This window comes from Sus scrofa, chromosome 9 (assembly GCF_000003025.6).
Source record: "Sus scrofa isolate TJ Tabasco breed Duroc chromosome 9, Sscrofa11.1, whole genome shotgun sequence".
Classification (NCBI taxonomy): domain Eukaryota; kingdom Metazoa; phylum Chordata; class Mammalia; order Artiodactyla; family Suidae; genus Sus; species Sus scrofa.
In genome coordinates, this window is record NC_010451.4 from 95,280,365 (window position 1) to 95,299,065 (window position 18,701).

At 38.1% G+C, this 18,701-nt stretch overlaps 1 protein-coding gene across 1 annotated transcript in view; it reads left to right on the top strand.

The window, feature by feature from the left end:
• Positions 273 to 18,701, top strand: part of SEMA3D (semaphorin 3D) — a 205,473-nt gene continuing 187,044 nt past the window's right edge. The window contains exon 1 of the mRNA XM_021063476.1: positions 273 to 680. The gene's annotated coding sequence lies outside the window, so the exon portion shown is untranslated. The remainder of the gene's footprint in view (positions 681 to 18,701) is intronic.

Consider the following 18,701-nt stretch of genomic DNA (forward strand, 5'->3'; position numbering starts at 1 on the left):
CCTTGGAGATTTTATGGTATAGAATAAAGGGCCCCTAAAGCCACCGGGGCGAGGACTCCGACATCAGAAGTTGCTTTACACACTGAGTGCCCTGTCCTGAAAATCATCCCCCAGCACGGCCGGAGTTACATTTGATCCACGCTGCTGACAGCCCGCGCGGCGACAGGGATGGACTTTTGCACGCTGGGGAGGACTGGCGTGCGCACGAGGAAGGGGGGCCGGGGGCTGGGGGAGGAGATCGGAAGGGGAGAGGTAATCCCTGGCGTTTTGAGCATCCCCTTTTTAGAAAGACTGAGTCTCTCCCAGGACAGCTGCTGCGGTCACACCACAAACTTAAAAACCGCCCTCCCGCTCCAAGCGTGCCTTTCCTCGCCACCCTCGCCTCTGCACCGCTCCAGCTGGTGCCTGGCTCCGCTCTGCTCCAGGCAGGGCGCTCGAGTGTAGGGGGGGAGCAGCGCCCCCTGCCTCCTGGCCTGGCCTCTGCGGCCGCATCCTCCGCGCTCCACCAGGGCCGCTGGCGGCTCCGGGGCTCAGCTAGGGCTGCCTCTCAGAGGAGGTCGCGCCGGTGCCCTGGGTCGCCACCTCTCACGCCTACCGCCTGCATCCCCTTCTCTCCCTGAAAAGACTGCCGGCGCAGAGAGAGAGAGAGAGGGAGAGAGAGAGAGAAGAGTTCGCTGTAGGTAAGGCGGATTTCTGGTCACCTGCTGCTCCAATGGGAGGGCGCGCCTGGGACCGCGGTGTTAAGAAGGGGTAACTGAATCTGGGGGTGACTGTGGGTCCGAAATGGGTTGCCGAGCGGCCGGGAGATAAGGAAACGTCCTGGGACGGAAAGACCGTTCCGGACTGACAGGAGTGGCGAGTGGGGGGGCCAGTCGGGGAATCTGGGCGTTGAGCCGCGGACGGTCCGGACGCGCGGCGCGGGGACAGCGTGGCGACGGGCAGCGTCCCCACTCGCCGCCGCCGCCGCCGCCGCTTCAGCCGGAGCCTCCCGGGCCGCACCGCGCAAAGTTTTCCTTGCGTGACGCGCCCGGGAACTTCGCTCTCTCCCTCGCTCCCTCCCGGGCCCGGGCGGCCGGGAGCGCGCCGTAAAGTGGCCCCGTGGCTCCGCCGGCTGCAGGTTCACTCGCAGAAGCGTCGGTGGGGACTGTCTGTAGGGGACTTGACCCAGGACGTCTGCGCCGTCCCTCGTTCCTTTTCCCCATTGGCTGGGGGAGGGGACGGGGAGACCGTGGTGGCTGTTTGTGTTGTAGTGCTTTTGGGAAGGGATGGGCGACGCCTTTTTTTTTTTTTTTCCCCCTGTGAGGAAACCGCGACGCTCCATCTAACGGGAGTGTGCATCCTCCCGGACTCTGAGGGCCAAGTTGGAGGTAGACACCAGCCTAAAAGCTGGCTGACTGGGAAAGGCGGTTCCCACAAAACGCACTCTTGCGGGAGCGGGTCATCCCTCTGTAGCCTCGGCTTGTCTCGCTCCGAAAAAGCCCGGATTTGACTCCTGCTGGGAATTTAACCCAGTGTGTTTAACCTCGCGGGTGTTCCTTCCCCGCCCCCTCGCGACGCGCCCAGAGAGTACGCGTTAATGGGCTGCCCTGGCAGCGCCCGGGCGGTTTTCCGTACCAGCCTATTCTCTTTCCCTTACGACTTGAGTTCATCCTAGTAGCTGAGTTGCTTTACTTCCGTCCCAGCACATCCCAGCGCGCGTAGGGGACTTGACAGGAGGAGGCGACGCTGCGCACCCGCCGCTAGGCTGGACTCGAGCGGACAGGACCGGAGCAGCGGCCCGGAAGCTGGGGCCGCTGTGGTCCCGAATTCCGTGTTACTGAGATTGGAGTTAAATAGGAGAACTTTTCGCCCTTTAGCTCCGAACGAAGCCATAATAAAAGGCAAATCTCCCTAGGAGGACTTTTCTTTCGCCTTCAAAGTCCCTCCTCTCTTTCGTTTGCCCTTCAGTGCCATTTGCAAGAGAAGTGGGGGGGGGGGCAGGGGGCAGGGACTACAAGTCTCAAATTTTGCCTGAAAGCTTCTCCTTCCTTGTGTGGAGGGGGGCGGGGGGGGTCCCTAACGGATGTAAAGGGACGGGATGAGACCCCTCCTGGGTCTGGCGCTGCTATTGTGTAACCATGGCAACCGCCAGGGCAAGAGCGGTCAGAGCCTTCCCGGTACTGCACGTGGAAAGAAAAATGTGAAGGATGGGGAAGGGAGAGAGTCGCATGTCATCACTTCAGTAATGCCTTCGCTTCTCCTGCTGTTCTGAGGCCAGACAGGGAGGAGGATGAGCAGGAAAGGTTGGATGTCAGCAGCCCTAGCCAGGAGTTACTTTAACTCTGTCCATCCTTGGGGTCACTGGGGCTCATCCCAGCAGCTAAAGTTGGCCAGAGGAGCCATCGCAGATAGGCAACAAAGTGATGGTACAGGTCAGGGAGATGGGAAAAGGCCTTGACCCTTGGGAAAGAAAGCCCAGGAAACACAGGAAGGTGATGTAGGAAGAGATAAGAATAAGGTCAAGAGGTAGCTGAGAGACAATAGAGCCGTACTGATATAGACCGCAAACATTTCAAATGGAATTTGCCCATTTGTGAAGTGGAAAATTGGTGGAGAAGGGAGGGGACATTTATCAAACACTTACACACCCTGGATGCTGTGTACATTTTCATGATTAATATTCTCAACAATGAATATGAAGAATATGACGTTTCACTTTTTTTTTTTCTTATAAGTTGAAAGAAAGCAGAGACACAGAGTCAGAAATGTGTGGTTTCCCACTATGGCTTTTGCAGTCTTAAGAAAAATCATCATTTTTAAATATGGTATTGATGGTTAGGGGGTTGCCATCTCTTGCAAATGGCACCGACGGGCAAGGCGGTTATTCTCATTTTAGATATGAGAATAATGAGATGTAAAGATATTAGTTGATGTGTTCAAATATAAGTTAGGGGTAGAGCTGAAACTGGAACTGTTTTACTTGGATATAGGTCACCTTTTAGGGACTTTATGCAGCTTTCCATGGCCCCACCTAAAGGGAGGACCCTTCTAAGATAAGTTTGCAGTATCTGTATAATTTGTAGGGGAAGAACCCCAATAATTTAAATAGGATACAGGGTGGAAGATGGATATGGGTTACATCAAGTTCATAGGCCAAGAATCCTATATACATGATATTAATAATCTGTTTATATAGGTCTTATTGTACCTTGTAGGAATTATTAGTGACTTTAATAATGTTTATAAAGGAAAATGAAAACAAAAAGAACATATTTTGTCAAATTGTAATGCCATGGCTGGGTTGAGAAAGTTTCCTGAGATTAATGAAGTTTTTCCTAAGTCTGTGTATTGCCTTCATGACTTAAACTTAATTCATATTTTGGCACCACTGGTTCAACTTTCTAAGAGTCTGTGGCCCATTCACTTGGTAGGAGTAATAATTTAATTTACTCTTCTGCTCTGAGAGGGAAGGTCAAGGAAAAATGGCAATTCAAAATGTTTTGGAATTATCAGAAAACTGTAACCAACACCAGCAGAAACTAAGGGTAAAAGGTAAAGAGATAATTATGTATCTTTTCTTTTGCCTTTTTGCAGAATTTGCCTTTAAAGGTATGTCGTGGTTAATGAATTTGCTTTATAATTTCACATGGGAAAATGCACAAAGATAAAAGATTTTTAATCTTGTGTGTGCGTGTGTGTGTGTGTGTGTGTGTGTGTGTGGGAAGGGCTGGGAAGGATGGGAGTGGGAATTATTTTTGGTGTCAGGGAAGGTCAGGAATATAAACAATTACAAAGACAGAGGAAGCACATGTACTGTTTCCAGTGACAGCTAACAGACCAACTATAGGTTTGAACTTGAGTTACCAAGTTAAATTACTCTCACATCTTTTCTTTTCCAAAACTAGGAAATATGTTGTTTAGGGTTCAAGTTATATTAAGAGAGAAAGTTTTGTAGTGCTCAGTTCTTATTGTTTATCCTATGTTCTCATTCCATTGCATGGGTATTTGTTAACTCTCAAAAGGTTTATCACAGACCTTAGTATCTCTGAAGAAGATATCCTCTGAAACTGGCAAAAATCTCTGTGCTCCAGAGATCTCTGAGTTTGTTTTCTGCTTGGACAGAGTTATTGAGTTAAGCCATCCCCATTTTTATTAGGTTTTTGGAATATCAATTTCTCAGTCTCAAGGGGAAAACATTCTGATTGGTACTGGTCTAGTGAATATTAATATGTCTTCAGATTGTTCTAGCTTCATTATTTTGGAAAAAACAAACATGACACTGAACTTTACTGTTCTGTCTGGGAGATAATAATGCTTCAATGACATGTTCTTTGGGGAGCATTCTTGTCAATTAATACATGATCGATTTAATAGACCTGAGTAACCATGGCTCTATTTCAAAGGTTATTCTTCCTGTAAATATCTGGAATTATTTATATCTAAGTAAAGTGTATTTCAATATTCAATAACATATTCCTTGAAGGAAAAAGAAATATATAAATTTGTGAAATAAGTAGACTGATCATAAGCAAACTGGTAAATCACATATTTGCTACCTCAAAACATAGTTAAAAGATACTTCTCTACTCTCAGAAACCTTGGCCAAAATTCCTTTTTATTTTTGATATCTTCACCCTGCCTTTCAAGTCATATTCTAGGTTTTCAACCATTGTTTTCTTGCATTGTTGTTTATAATTCCTGACTGGATCAGAAGGACCTTGAGGTAAAGAAATTATCTTCTCTTTTTATATCTTCATTTGGATTTAGAAATCTTTGTTACCTAAAAAGATCAGCTTAGGTATATTTGGTTTTATACTCTACTTTCTCTGAGATTTTAGAAAGGAGAGTTTCCTCTTTTGCATGAGTTTTACACTTTCAAGAAAGAAGTGGTGAGATGCTGATTAATCATAATGTGTAATATACACGACCAATGTAATGATCATGTGAGAGGATATATAAGAATACTTAGTAAAAAGTGACATTTAAATGTAACTTCTTAGGAAGAAATTATGCTTTATTTTTTAATTTCTTCTATTTTTAGGAGGATCCAATTAAGAAATGAGAATCTATATCATCTATGTCCACATTACTTCACCTTAAATTTAAGTACCTAAATAATAACTAGAAAGGAGCATATAGCTAAAACAGATTCACTGCAAACAAGAAATACAATGATAAGAAATTGCAACACTTTTGAAATCATTTTGAATTTTGAGTAATAGTAGTGAGGTATACCTAAAGTATTAGACATTTACAAATGTAAATTATTAAAAACAGTTAAGTGTTTCAAAAAGATGGAATACATAATAAGATATACTGCTCATATTTAGATTTTAAATGATTTTGGTGACTTAATCTATCATCATTAATATTTTATCATTTATCTCATGTTAATAATAATATTTAATAACTTATAATAGTCATGAACCAAGATATCTTTAAGCAGCTTGCTAATCTTTTGCTGGTAAATTTAGACACTTTGCTTATTCTTTGGCAAGCTTAATAATCCACAAATATTACCCTCCCATAAAAATATATCAAATAAACAGAATTAAGTGACCAAGTGTTCATAGAAGAGTCTACATCTCTCTGAAGCTGAATCTATTATTCTTTTACGTATGTAATGTCTTGTGCTTCAGAAATTAGAAATGATGTACTTTATGTCTCTTGTTTCCTTTATAGGACATTTAACATAACTTCAACATTTTATGTTTTTAAGTATGTTCTACTAGTAAATCATTGGAAAAATGGAAACATTTGCTATATTTTTATAATTGAATAGAATCAATTATAATTACTAAGGACAAAGTCAATAAAATAAGCAAAAAAGTCTAAATTATTGAGCATCTTGAAAGAAATATAGTATGATTACTTTCATAGAAAATAAAATTGGAGGGGTATATAGAGGTGACATTATTAATCTACCATCAGGTAAATGTCCAATTTATTTTTCCTGTATTAATTGTGCATTTTAATTGGTCATTTGTTTTCGTCAGTCTTTTGAATATTTTGAACAACTTTTAAGGATTATGGTGTTTGGTCCAGAAATGAGCATATACAACTGATACCTAATAAATATGAGTTAAATATGTTTAGTTTCAAGCATACTGCATTAGCAGAAATTAAACTAATAAAATTGCTCAGTAGAGATATTATCTAGCATTTTAATTAGTGAAGAGACAGAGAAATAATATAATCTATGCATTTATTATCAGCATGTACGAACTGCTTAAAAACAATGTCTAAGAAAAAAAGCACCCTCGAGTTGCTTAAATAGTCCCAAAGAAGGCTTTTTTTAAAAAACGTGTTATACTGATGTCTGAACCCTTGCCTAATTATGTCATGATCTAAAGTTATATCTAAATAATTTGGCTTTCTTTGATGGAATATAAAATCAGTGTCAGATCTTTATTCTTCCTACTTTTTGTTTTTTGTCCTTCTCATAAAGAGCAGTCCATACACATGAACTTCAGGATTTCTTGCATTTTGGAATTTGCTGTTTTTCTTTCAGATAAATCTTTGCTCTTCATATCTGCAATGATTGTTCTATGGGAAAAAAGAAATGTTTTCTTAGGTAAAAAAATGAATACTATTCTTGTTTGGAGGAATTTTGAAATATAAATACAATACTTCTTTTCAAAGATAACCATTTGGAGCTCTCAGAGTTCTCAGTTTACTTGTAATACTAAATATGGGATCAGTAGAAGTTGATACCAATGTAAGTTTTCTTGTTGAAATGGGGTGTATATTCTCTTAGATCTTTTGTTTTTATAGTAATGATGTTCATTACAGATATAATTCATGATCGTTACTGAAAAAACAGAAGATACAGCAAAGCATAAAATAGGGAGGTAAAAATTTACCCATAAATCTACTACAAATGAATATGTTACTTATTAGCTTAAACATGGCATTTATTTTAAAAATCAATTATATATATGGCAGGTAGTGCCTATATCTTGTTTTCTAATGTCATTCTCCAATGAAAGGAACCAAGCATCCTTAGAGAAATGGCTTATTCTAGGACCAGGGCAGGAAATATATGTGAACCAAGATCATCTTATGTAAAAAAGTAAACAAATGCTCAACACACACATACACACACACTACCTATGTGCAATGATAAAGGTATGTCAAAGAGACACAGGAGCCAATTTAAAAAGTCCTCACTGGCCAAAGCTGGGACAATTTGAGGAAAAAAAAAAAGTATGATTGATTATAAGCCAAAGTATAAAATAAATTTCCAAGAAGCATGCTAATATAAATAAATGATGAATAAATTAATAAATGAAGGAGAAGGGACCAATCTCCCATCTAGCAGAATTTCAAATAATTTATGTAGATACTCTATCCTTAAGGAAGGGGAACATATAACTCCCTACTTTTGAAGTGTGAGTGGAGCTTGCCACTTCCTTCAAAGACTACTCAGAATGGAAAGGAGGGAAAGAGTTTTTACAGTGAATAAGTCTAGCAAACACTATCTTGGTCAGGTGATCAGGGTCAACCTCAACAGTCAAAAGTGTGTTGATAGTATGTGCCCTTGATTTGAGGGATGAAAAGAATACTCTCCCTCTCATTCTCTTTCCCCCAAACCCATAATCCCAGAAAAACCATGAGAAAAACATTAGACAAATTCCAGTAGAGGGGCAGTTTACAATATACTTGACCAGTACTCCTCAAACATGTCAAAATCATAAAAACCAAAGTCTGAGAAAATGTCCTAAGCAAGAGGAAGCCAAAGAGACACTAACTAAATGTAATGTGGTATCCTGGATAGAATCCATGAAAAGAAAAAGAACATAGGATAAACACTAAGGAAATCAGAATCAACTGTGGACTTTTGTTAACAATAAAGTGTCAATATTGGTTTATTAATGGTAACAAATGCACATGCTAAGGTAAGATGTAAAAATAATAAGGGAAACTGGGTGGGGGTTATAGGGAAACTCTCTGTACTACCTTTTTCTTCTTCCTTTTTTTTTTTTTTTTGGCTGGGCTGTGGCATGCGGAAGTTCTGGGCCAGGATTCAAACCCATGCCACAGCAGCAACCCAAGCCACTGCAGTGACAACACCAGATCCTTAATCTTCCATGCTTATAAGGAAACTCCTGTACTATCTTCTTAATGTCTTTCTAAGTCTAAAACTGTTCTGAAAAATAAAATCTGTCTTTAAACATTATACTTGAAAGCATACGGAATAATCATAGTGAGAAACTACATAAAAAGTGAACCATTCTCTGGTCAGAAAACTTTAATTTCTTTCAATTAAATGCTTACTTTATTTCCCTAGTTCAAGTTACTACTATTCTACCTTTTTCTTTTTATCTATTGATGCTAAGTATAATAGATCTGATCATAATAAGTATATATTTTTAATTGTTTTCATAATCATTTTTTCAAAATATAATGTATTATTTGGATTAATAAAAAATTTCAGATCACTACTGTTATAGATTCTCAGGCAAAGAAAGCTATGTTATCAGTCATGTCTATAAATCAATCTTAAGTATTTAAAGATAAGGCAAACATGTTTCTTCATCAGTCTTTGCTATTTTATTGCTATTGACAAGACCCATCATCTGGGCCAGATGTCCTCTGTGCTACACGATGATTGTGCTTTCAAAATTCTCACCAAAATGGCTCAATAAATGTATATTCTTTTTCCTCCTCTTTGAATCTTAAGGACATCTACTATATTAAGTATATTAAAGATTATTCCCTTTCAAATGTTATATGTATAATACACATATCATTGATGTTTCAAAAATTTAAAATATACCTATGAAACCTCTATGTCCCCTCAGAGTCCTAGAAGCTGAGACTTAATTCTGTTCTAGAAATGTAGATATGGGCTGCCATTTCCCTGTCTGTGTGTGTGTGTATTTGAATGCTTTTCCTCACTTTATATATATACCTTTATAGATATAAAAATCACACATTCCTTGTGTTGCGAATTGTTGCATTTTTTTTAATTTGTTTTATTCTCTTTTAGTAAGCTCTCTTGCTTGCAGTTGGACCAAAAATCCTATCACTTTACCTTTCTTATCTAAGCTTCTGTACATGCTGATGTCTTAGTTTTTATTGTTACATCATATTTATAATTATTTAACAATTATCTGGTTCTGTACTTCACGGTTTAGTCTCTCTTGAATTTGTGCTCTACTCTGGCAGTTGTTGAAAAGTTAAAGTTTTTTCTTCCCTTGTTTTTAGTTTCATGAGTCATAGCACACAAAAAACACATTTCAAGAACTTGTTCGGGGAAAAGCTATGGAATTCAGCCCCAGAATATGTGACTAAAGGGCCTGTAGTTTTTGGTGATACCCCACTGAACTTCCTGAAATAATGAAAGCATCTGAAAAGGACTTAGAGCAGTATGACTAATATACTCTGGGCTCTCATTAGAATCTTAGATACAGGGTTTACATTTTTGTTATACCAAAGAATTGACTAAACATTTTTAAAAAGAGTGATCTTGCTTATGATAATTAAACTCATTCTAAAAGAGGAAAGAAGAAACATAAAATTTTGACCAAGACCTTTAGAAATGCATGCATCTAATTTGCATAATAGAGATGTATGCAATTCGCATTTGTGCATGAAGTTGTCTCCTTTTTTATGTCTTATCAACATATTTTCAGGTAACTCATGACTTATGAATACTTTTTTTTTTTCTTTCTTGATTGCACCCAAGGCATATGGAAGCTTATGGCCAGGGATCGAATCCCAGCCGGAGCTGCATCCCATGCTACAGCTGCAGCAATGCTGGATCCTTAACCTGCTGTACTGGATCTGGATGGAATTAGCATCTCCAAAGATGCAAGCTGGATCATTAACACATTGTGCCACAGTGGGAACTTCGAATACATAATTGTAACTAGAGTACTGTTTTTAACAATATCTTCGCAAATGGAAATAATCACCTCAAACCTCATCGATTTTGAGGTTTGACTCTCCTTACCTTTAAAGAAGACAAGTTCTTTAAATAGCAGTGCAATTGTATACTCACTTTATCTGACATATAGTCGATTCAAAGTTCACTTTTTTGGCCACATCAGCTTCTGTCTTATAACTTCAAATATTTCCTTATTGTAATTGAATTAGTGTGTTATAAATTGCTTTCCATGCTCCAAGTTGGTAGAAGGTTAAAGTAGCCAGACTATTCTGCAGAATAGTCATGCAGAAATATTTGCATTATAAAATAGTGTAAGATGAATTATGTATAATTTTAAAATGAAAAGTTAATAAATAAATCAAGAAATTATTATGTCAACTTATGAAGACTTTTATCACCTGTGAAGTAGCTGTTCAAAAGCATTTGCCCTGGATATACAGATGAGAAAATAACATTTCCCTTGCTTTGGTTTGATTCACATTTCACAGAGCCCTGGGGATTGTTGTCTTAGACTACACTGTGATGAGGTTTGGCAGAGAGTGTTCATTGTTCAGGTTTTAAAAAGGGCAAGTTTTTGGCAGGAGTAACTTGCATAGAAGAGGAATGCTATGCTTACACATGTGCACTCAATAAACTCTTCAGAGGTATTACAAGTCCTCACTCCACCATACCCCCAATCTCTGGATGTTGGTTGTTTCGAGCCCTTCTTTTGTTGTGTCATTATCTCATAGGCCTTTTCATATTCCAGAAAATGGTACTTTTAATCCATACTTCAAAACTTATTAGAGTTCAGTGCATAGTCGTTCATATCCTGTGGACTTCTCGAGACTTTTTAAAAACAGTGATTACAGTCACATCTACTTTCCCCTAATATTTACCAGTCACCTAGCCATCATCTTCATGATAAGCACCAATCATCTTTTTATATATTTATAACCCTTGGTTATTTCTCATAATCAGAAATGAAGATTTCTGTGTGCAAGCAGTGTTAACAAGTGTGCTTCTAGTAGATGATATATGAGGATGAGCAAAAACAAAAAGTCTCGTAAATTCCCCAAATTAATAAATAGGGTAAACTGGCATGAGCCACATAGGCCTAAAGTTCTGTATTCTTTTCCTCAAGGGGCTTTGCCCTGATTTCTTCTTTCACTTTGAATAATTTTGACATGTACTGTCATCACCTCTCCGCCCCCAACCAATGCCCACTCCCCTAGCCACCCTCATGTGTGACCACTAAATCTTGCCTAAAAAGTGCTTTTCACTCAAATTCTGTCCTCCTCTCTATAAGATCATTTTTAGTTTCATTAGGTATTACATTCTCTCTTACTTGGATTAAGTCTCTCAAGAATAAGGACCAAATGGTTGTTACCTCAGCATCTTTCTCCATAATCCCTTTGATATCTTGAAATATTGTACATAATAAGTATACAGTCTCTAAGTGCTTGACCATAAATTAATCTATTCAGAATCCTTTACCTATTTTTCCTTTTGTGCCTACTTTAGATGTGTAATTTGTCAGTTTACTCCATACATACATTCCTTCATTGAAGAGATTATTTCACATATATTCATATTAGTCTTGATGCCTTCCTATCTTGAATTCCCTTTTCATCTTCTTGTTAATTTAAGAAGTATTTATTGAGTGCTTGCTATATACTGGGCACTGTAAGAGTCACTGATGAAATTCAGATGAAAGAAACATGGCTGCAACCCTGAAGGAGATGATTGTGAAATAATACATTATCATCATGGGTCAAATCAAATCTCTTTATGATATTAAATCCTAACAACAAAAGGTCCTTTTCATGGTCTCGGTCATTTCTCTCTGCAGCCTTTTCTTTAAATATGTCATCTTCTTCACTAATCTCTACTTTTTCTGTGTGGAGATTATGCCCAGAACATAACCTTCATTCCTGACGTCTTTCTTGAGTCGGAGGCATTTCACCACACCACTATACCACCTGCGGGTTAGTCTTCATTGCTCAATACTCCATTTATAAAGGAGATCACTCTGGTAACTGAGAGTCTTTGACTAGTGTAACTTTGAGGGTTTCAAGTGTCAGGGTAAATGTGGTTAAGACTCTGCTCTATGAAAATAGACTGCTTGGGTTCGGATTCTAGCTCTGTCACCTCTTAGCCATGTGATTTAGACAAGTCACTTGACCTTTCTATATCTATTTCCCATCTTTTAACTAACTGCAGGTTCATGATAGCACTAGCCTCATAGGGTGATTGAGAGGAATACATGAGATAATGTAGGTCAAGCAGATGCTCTATGGTGCATTACAATATCTATGCTTGTTATCTTTCTATTATCCTTATACAGATTAGGCAAGTTACACTCAGGTCAGATCCTTATACCATCTACACACTGTTTTACTGCCTTCTTGTTCTTTATCTGCTGAGTTATATTCATCTCATTCAAAGAAAAGCCTTTGGGGGACCTCCTTCATATATAATCCCGACATTTTAGGATGGACTATCACCACCTCCTTCTTTTGCACGGAAGTGTGTTTAGAGACATCATTTGGGGGCACACTGCAACAGACCCTGATGGAGACATGTGAGGGAGAATCCAGGCTAGAGGAACTCTTCAGTAGTAGCCATCACAGAAGCAAGCAGCAGCTAGTTAGAGAGGCTAAACAGCAAGTAATGAAATCCTTAGATGTCCCATCTAAATGCCCAAGTTGATTTCATTGCATCCCACCATTCTCCTTCAGCTATCTAATGCTGGATTTTTAACAGAGCCTGATTCCTTGATGAAGTGCTCCACCCCCAAATAAAAATTACAGATTTGTTCAACAGTCTCCACATCCCTCCCCTGACTTTTTTTTTTTTTTTTTTTTTTTTTTTTAACCCAAGACGCAGGTATGTCTTTAGCCCTCTAGTTTGGGCCTGCTGTTATTCTGATCCCTTTGCCCACAGCTTATTTCTGCTGTTTGATCACTGTCTTGTCCCTATACCTCTCCTAACCAGTTATTGCTCTTAAAGCCTCTTATTATATGCTCTCACTGTTGTGCAGTTTCAGAATATTCTATTTTAGTCTCATTTATAAAGAGTGAAGGGAAACAAAGTGGCCTAATTCATTATCCATCCACTAGAGGATCTGGAAATTGGCCCAGGGACAGTCTCTTATACTGCAGACTCATGCTCCGGGACTAGACTTTTTCTAGACTGTATACCTGTGCTGGACTTGCCCTGCTTGAGCCATCCAGCTACTAAGAGAATCCTGGCTCCTGGCAACCTAAATATTGGCTTTCAGGGGACCTTGCTGGAACCTGCAGTGTGGCACTTAGGAACCAAATTGCCTAAGAGAAGCATCTCTCAGGAGGAAATTTAGGAAGAGCCCAGAGATAAATAGTAGCTCCTATATTTAGATAAGCAATCTAATACAAAAGGAGCACCTTTGACCTATGCTGCCTCACCTGCTTAGCAGGTCCCTGGAATATAACTCATAGAGACAGCAAGTATGTTAATCAATGACATTTTCCAGAAATTGAACTTAAAGGTCACTTCAGCTTCTGAGAAACTGGAAGTGAAACTGAAGAATATTCTAGTTATTTCATGAGAAAATACTTTTCGAATGCCGTTCTTGGTTTTGTTTTACATTGGTCTATTCCTGTAATTGCCACTTTTGCTTATGAATGTTCATCAATATACCTTATAAGAATAATAATTTATAAATTGTTTTTATATATCTTAATTATATACCTTATATATCATATTAAAAACAGTATGTCAGACCTTATTTCCATTTCATAGAAAGTGAAATGTTTCCGAGATAGGTAAATAAGATTTACCTCAAATAATTTCTAAATATTTTCTAAATAATTATAAAGCCTATCACTTATAGTGATCAGCCCAGGAATATAAATATTTTCCTATGGTTGCAAATAGATAGATGTAAATCAGTATAAAATGTTTCATGCCCATATATGTCTATATCTATATCTCTATATCTGTCTTCATTGTGCGACATTTTCTATTCCATGAGTCCATATGGATAATTTTATGAGACCAAATCAAGAGAAGGAAACAATTTTAAAGACTAGAATCCAGAGTCAATTTAGTTTGTTTGTTTTGTTTTTATAAATTCACTCTTAACGCCCGTCATTTTTTTATTACTTTAGCGAATAAATATTTATAAGTCTCCTGGCTTGTCTCTTGATGGAATTTTAAGTAAGAGAGACAATTTATATTACTTTTCTAAGTATTTTTCTGGGGCAGGGGGGTTCCTTTTTCAAATGATTGCTTTTGAATGTCATTCATGGGGACCAGTCAGGCTAATAGTGGTTTTCTGGGTAGTTCCAGGGTCATTAAAAAGTGTGACCCAGGCCAAGATAACATCTCTTGTTCCAAGTTCTTAGTGCAGTACTGAAGACAGGGAAGGTGAAACAGTCCTGGGCTTCTCGTGTACGTTCTTCTTGGGGGGAGGGGTTCCTGTAGTTCCTGGTTGTATCTGGCTGTTCCTTCTCTAGCTCTATCACTGGTTCCCCTTCCTCTTCCTCCCACTAATTACACTTTGCCCGCAGTTCTTCTCTTTTCTCTCTACAGACATTCCTCACTGATCCCCATTCACTCTCCTCATTTCTGTTATTATTTAGATGAGAAAGACACATAAATAACCATTAACCCTGACCTCCCTCCTGATCTTGATCTGTCTACCAGTGCTTTTTCCAGTAGGCCCTAGTCTAAGGGAATTGATCTTCCTCTGAATAAGCAGTTTAAATTTTTTTTACAATCTCATGATGTGCTTTCTTCTATTGTGATTGTGATTCTGTACATGCAGATGTTTACACTGTATTGTGGTGGAAAGGGAGCATGCTTTGGAGTCACAATTTATTATTTGGGAAAATTCACTAAGTTATTTGACCCTGTTAGCTTTAATATACTTATATATTGAAATGGGGTAAGTGATAGTTCTGTATACAAAACACATTGAGTATTAAATGAGAAAATGTACATAAAGACTCTCTACCAGTGCCTGACATCATCATTATTTAATACATCTACACTAGTAATTTTCTTTTTTCTCATCAATATACATTAAGCATATAGGTACGAGCCTTGACATGCCAGGATACAGACTTTGAATTTTTCTCTGTAGCAGTTGGGAGCTACCAAAAGTTTTTGAACCATAAAATAACCTAAGAATCAGTGTGTTAGGAAGATGAACCTAGGAATAGTTCTTAAGGAGACCAACTAAAAATAGATAAAATCGGGGTTGGACTAACACAATGATAATGAGAACAGAAAATAAGGGTACTAGAGAAAACAAGGCTTTCATATCAGATTTTTACTGTTATTTGTGTGTTTCATGGTTTTGTCCTGTTGTATAATCAAAGTATTATTATTAATTATGGAAACTTTGCTCTCACCCTGATTTAAAAACTGTTTTATATTCCTCACAGACCCTAGATGTGTTAGTGTTCAAACTTTCTTGTTGATGTTAGGCTTTTTGAAACCAATATGTACTGCTTCCAGAATTTACAATGAAACAAGTAATATCTTCCCACATATGAGGTCTGAGGTCAGACTTGATCCCAGCAGGATATAAAATACCTCATGAATTTTTTCCTGCTAAAGGAAGTTTTAAATATTTCAGATTTACTAAAATAACCCTTAGATGCAGAGGATGGAGAGTTTGTGCAGACAGCAACTTTCAGGCAGATGTCACAGAACCTGAAATATAAGCCAGTGACAATCTTAACTAAATATTTAGTTGGAGAAATAAAATAGTGAATCCTTATTTTGTTGTCAAGTATGTTTAACATTTAGCATCCAGTATCTCTCATGCTATTCATCCTTTTGTTTTTAAAAAAGATCTTTTGTTATCCTATTTTTCAAAAGTTATTGCAAATCTCACATTTTTTATCAGGATGACAATTCATAAAACATAAATCAGTTCAGTAACTTATTTCCCCTATCACACAATTCACTTTTTGTAATAATAATTATTTTTAAAACACATTTCAGGAGTTCCCATCCTGGCTCAGTAGTAGTGAACCCAACTAGTGTCTATGAGGATGCAGGTTTGATTCCTGGCCTTGCTCAGTGGGTTAAAGGATCCAGGATGGCCATGAGCTATGGTGTAGGTTACAGACACAGCTTGGATCTTGCATTGCTGTGGCTGTGGTATAGGCTGACAGCTGTAGCTCTGATTGGACCCCTAGCCTGGGAACTTCCATATGCCATGAGTGTGGCCCTAAAATAATAAAAAAAAAATACATTTCATACCTCTAACAAACCATCAGCTCCTAGGGCAGAGATGTATGTCCACATCTGGTTCTTCCTCCTTGACACTTAGCATAGCAATATGTCTTTCTTGGTTTGTAATTACAAATGAAAAAAATAAGATCAAATTAGAGCTGTAAGAGTTGAAAATAAAATCCTGTGTCATACTAGCATCAGCACACTATTATTTTGTTTAAATAAATAATGAAATAGATACTTCAGCTATTCTTTTTCTGTTTTAGTTAGAATCTGTAAATCATGGAATGATTATCCTTCATTCAATCAAGACATCTAAATAAGTCTCATAAACAGCAGTAGTTATTTAATAAAAAAAAATATTAGGTAGTAGATGAACATTCTGTAGCATTAAGTTAATAAGCTATGGGAGTTCCCACTGAGGCTCAGGGGTAACAAGCCTGACTAGTATCCATGAGGACGTGGGTTCTATCCCTGGCCTCGCTTAGTGGGTTAAGGATCTGACATTGCCCTGAGCTGTTGTGTAATTCGCAGATGTAGCTCAGATCCCGAGTTGCTGTGGCTGTGGTGTAGGCCAGTAGCTACATTTCCAATTCAACCCCTAGCCTGGGAAATTCCATGTGCCATGGGTGCAGCCCTAAAAAGACAAAAAAAAAAAAAAAAAAAAAAAAAGAAGTTAATAAGCTATGAAAATGGTCCAAGTACTCCATTTTGCTTCCTTACTGTCAGTTTATTTTGGCTTTAGATTACCTGCATTCAAAAGAACATTAAGAACAATAATTACTACGTGAAAATAGTAGGTAACCTGTTAATTTAGGAAATATAGTACTCCTAAAGTTCAATTTTACATTCTAAGTGTACAGAATTTGTACATATCCAGTATGGAATTTTGGAATCTCTTCAACGTGGTGTGTTTTGTTAAAACTAGTTTAACAGAACTAGTACCTGAGGGCTCTTGTTTGTTTGTTTTAACTCCAGTTTAGGAAATAGAGTACAAGCCTGATACATTGTTATGTTCAGGATAGCTATTTTGAAATTTATGTAATTAAAAATGATAAATAGTAAAGTAATTTTTGTTTCAGAGACTCCTATTTTAGAATTAAAAAAAAAAATCCTGAGAGAATGTCTAGTCCAACTTCTTCATTTTACAGAGCGGATTGAGGATGAAGTAATGTGAGTCCTTCCTTCCTTTCCTCTCTCCCTTCCTTCCTTCCATAAACATGAAAGAACAGATTCTGTGTTCAAAGACTGGTGCTGAATGTTTGGAGAGGAATGGCCCCAGGCTTGAGTCATTCATGAACCATGTCTATGAGACACTAGTTGTAGTGTGTTTGGAGGCACACAACTGAGTCATCACAAAGCTGAGATTATAGCTGAAGTCTCTCCATTCCTAGAAGGGCAGACATCCTACTCTGCACTGATGTCGACAGATGATTTAGAAAATACCTCTAATGCTTTCTTCTAGGATTGTTGACACTTAGACCCAGGCAAGGTAGTGGTTGCTAGTCACATAATGATGGCCATTTTTGAAAGAACGTGCTCATTTTCTTATCTGATAACCAAAGACACTGTTCTGGTTATGATCACCAAAGCTATAGAGCTACTCTTGATCTGATCTCTATCTATATTCTATATGTATAAAAAAAGAGTACTTTTACAAATGTGTACCTTTTTAACTGTCTAGAATTTTTATATATGCATACACACTCTTATGTATACATATATATGCATATATCTGAAAGGGAGCAAATATGTTGCCCTCAAAACTGCCTCTTTGGCATAGAGATTATCTTACCTGGTTATTTTTAAGAAGTCACAGAAGCAGGAGAAGCTCTGACATTCTTGTGGAAGTTACCTTTTTGTAAGAGATGTTCCTATGGCACAGGATCCAGCATTGTCACTGCAGTGGCTTGGGTTGATGCTATGGCAGGGGTTTTATCCCTAGCCTGGGAACTTCTACATGCTGTGGAAATGGCCAACATGATATAGATATACATGTAGATATGAATATAGATGTATGTGGGAAGTCTCTGTTTGTGAGAGTATCTTCCATTCTGTACCAGGAAGAAAAGGATGACTAAATCTCAAACTCTTATCTGGAGAAAAACAAAACACTGATTTACATCTGATAACAACCATTCCCTTTTTCCTGGTCTTTGCCTGGTAACCACCCATAACTGGCTCCCCTCTAACCCATACCTTTCTTTGTCTATAGCTGAAGAATGTATTTAAGGTGGTAGCTTGGGCCATTTTGTGGAGTTACTGAGTTTTCCTCGGTGTCTTCCATGTATACAGGAGGTCTCTGTGTTATTAAACTATTTTTTCTTTTCTCCTGTTAGTCTTTTTATCATGGAGGGATTGGGAAATCTCCAAGAAGGATAAAGGGAAACTATTTTTCCTCCTCTACTGTGTGTGTGTGTATATGGCATATGTATGTCTATCATGAAACCCGTTAATTCTTTAGGATATACATCTTACATGTACTATATATATTATTATATATAGTATATATAGGATATAATTTTATGTTTATATGTGTGTATATATATTGTAAGAGCAATGTGTTAGATGATGACATACAGTGATAATAAGTTTTGGAGCATTATATTTAAAAATTTTA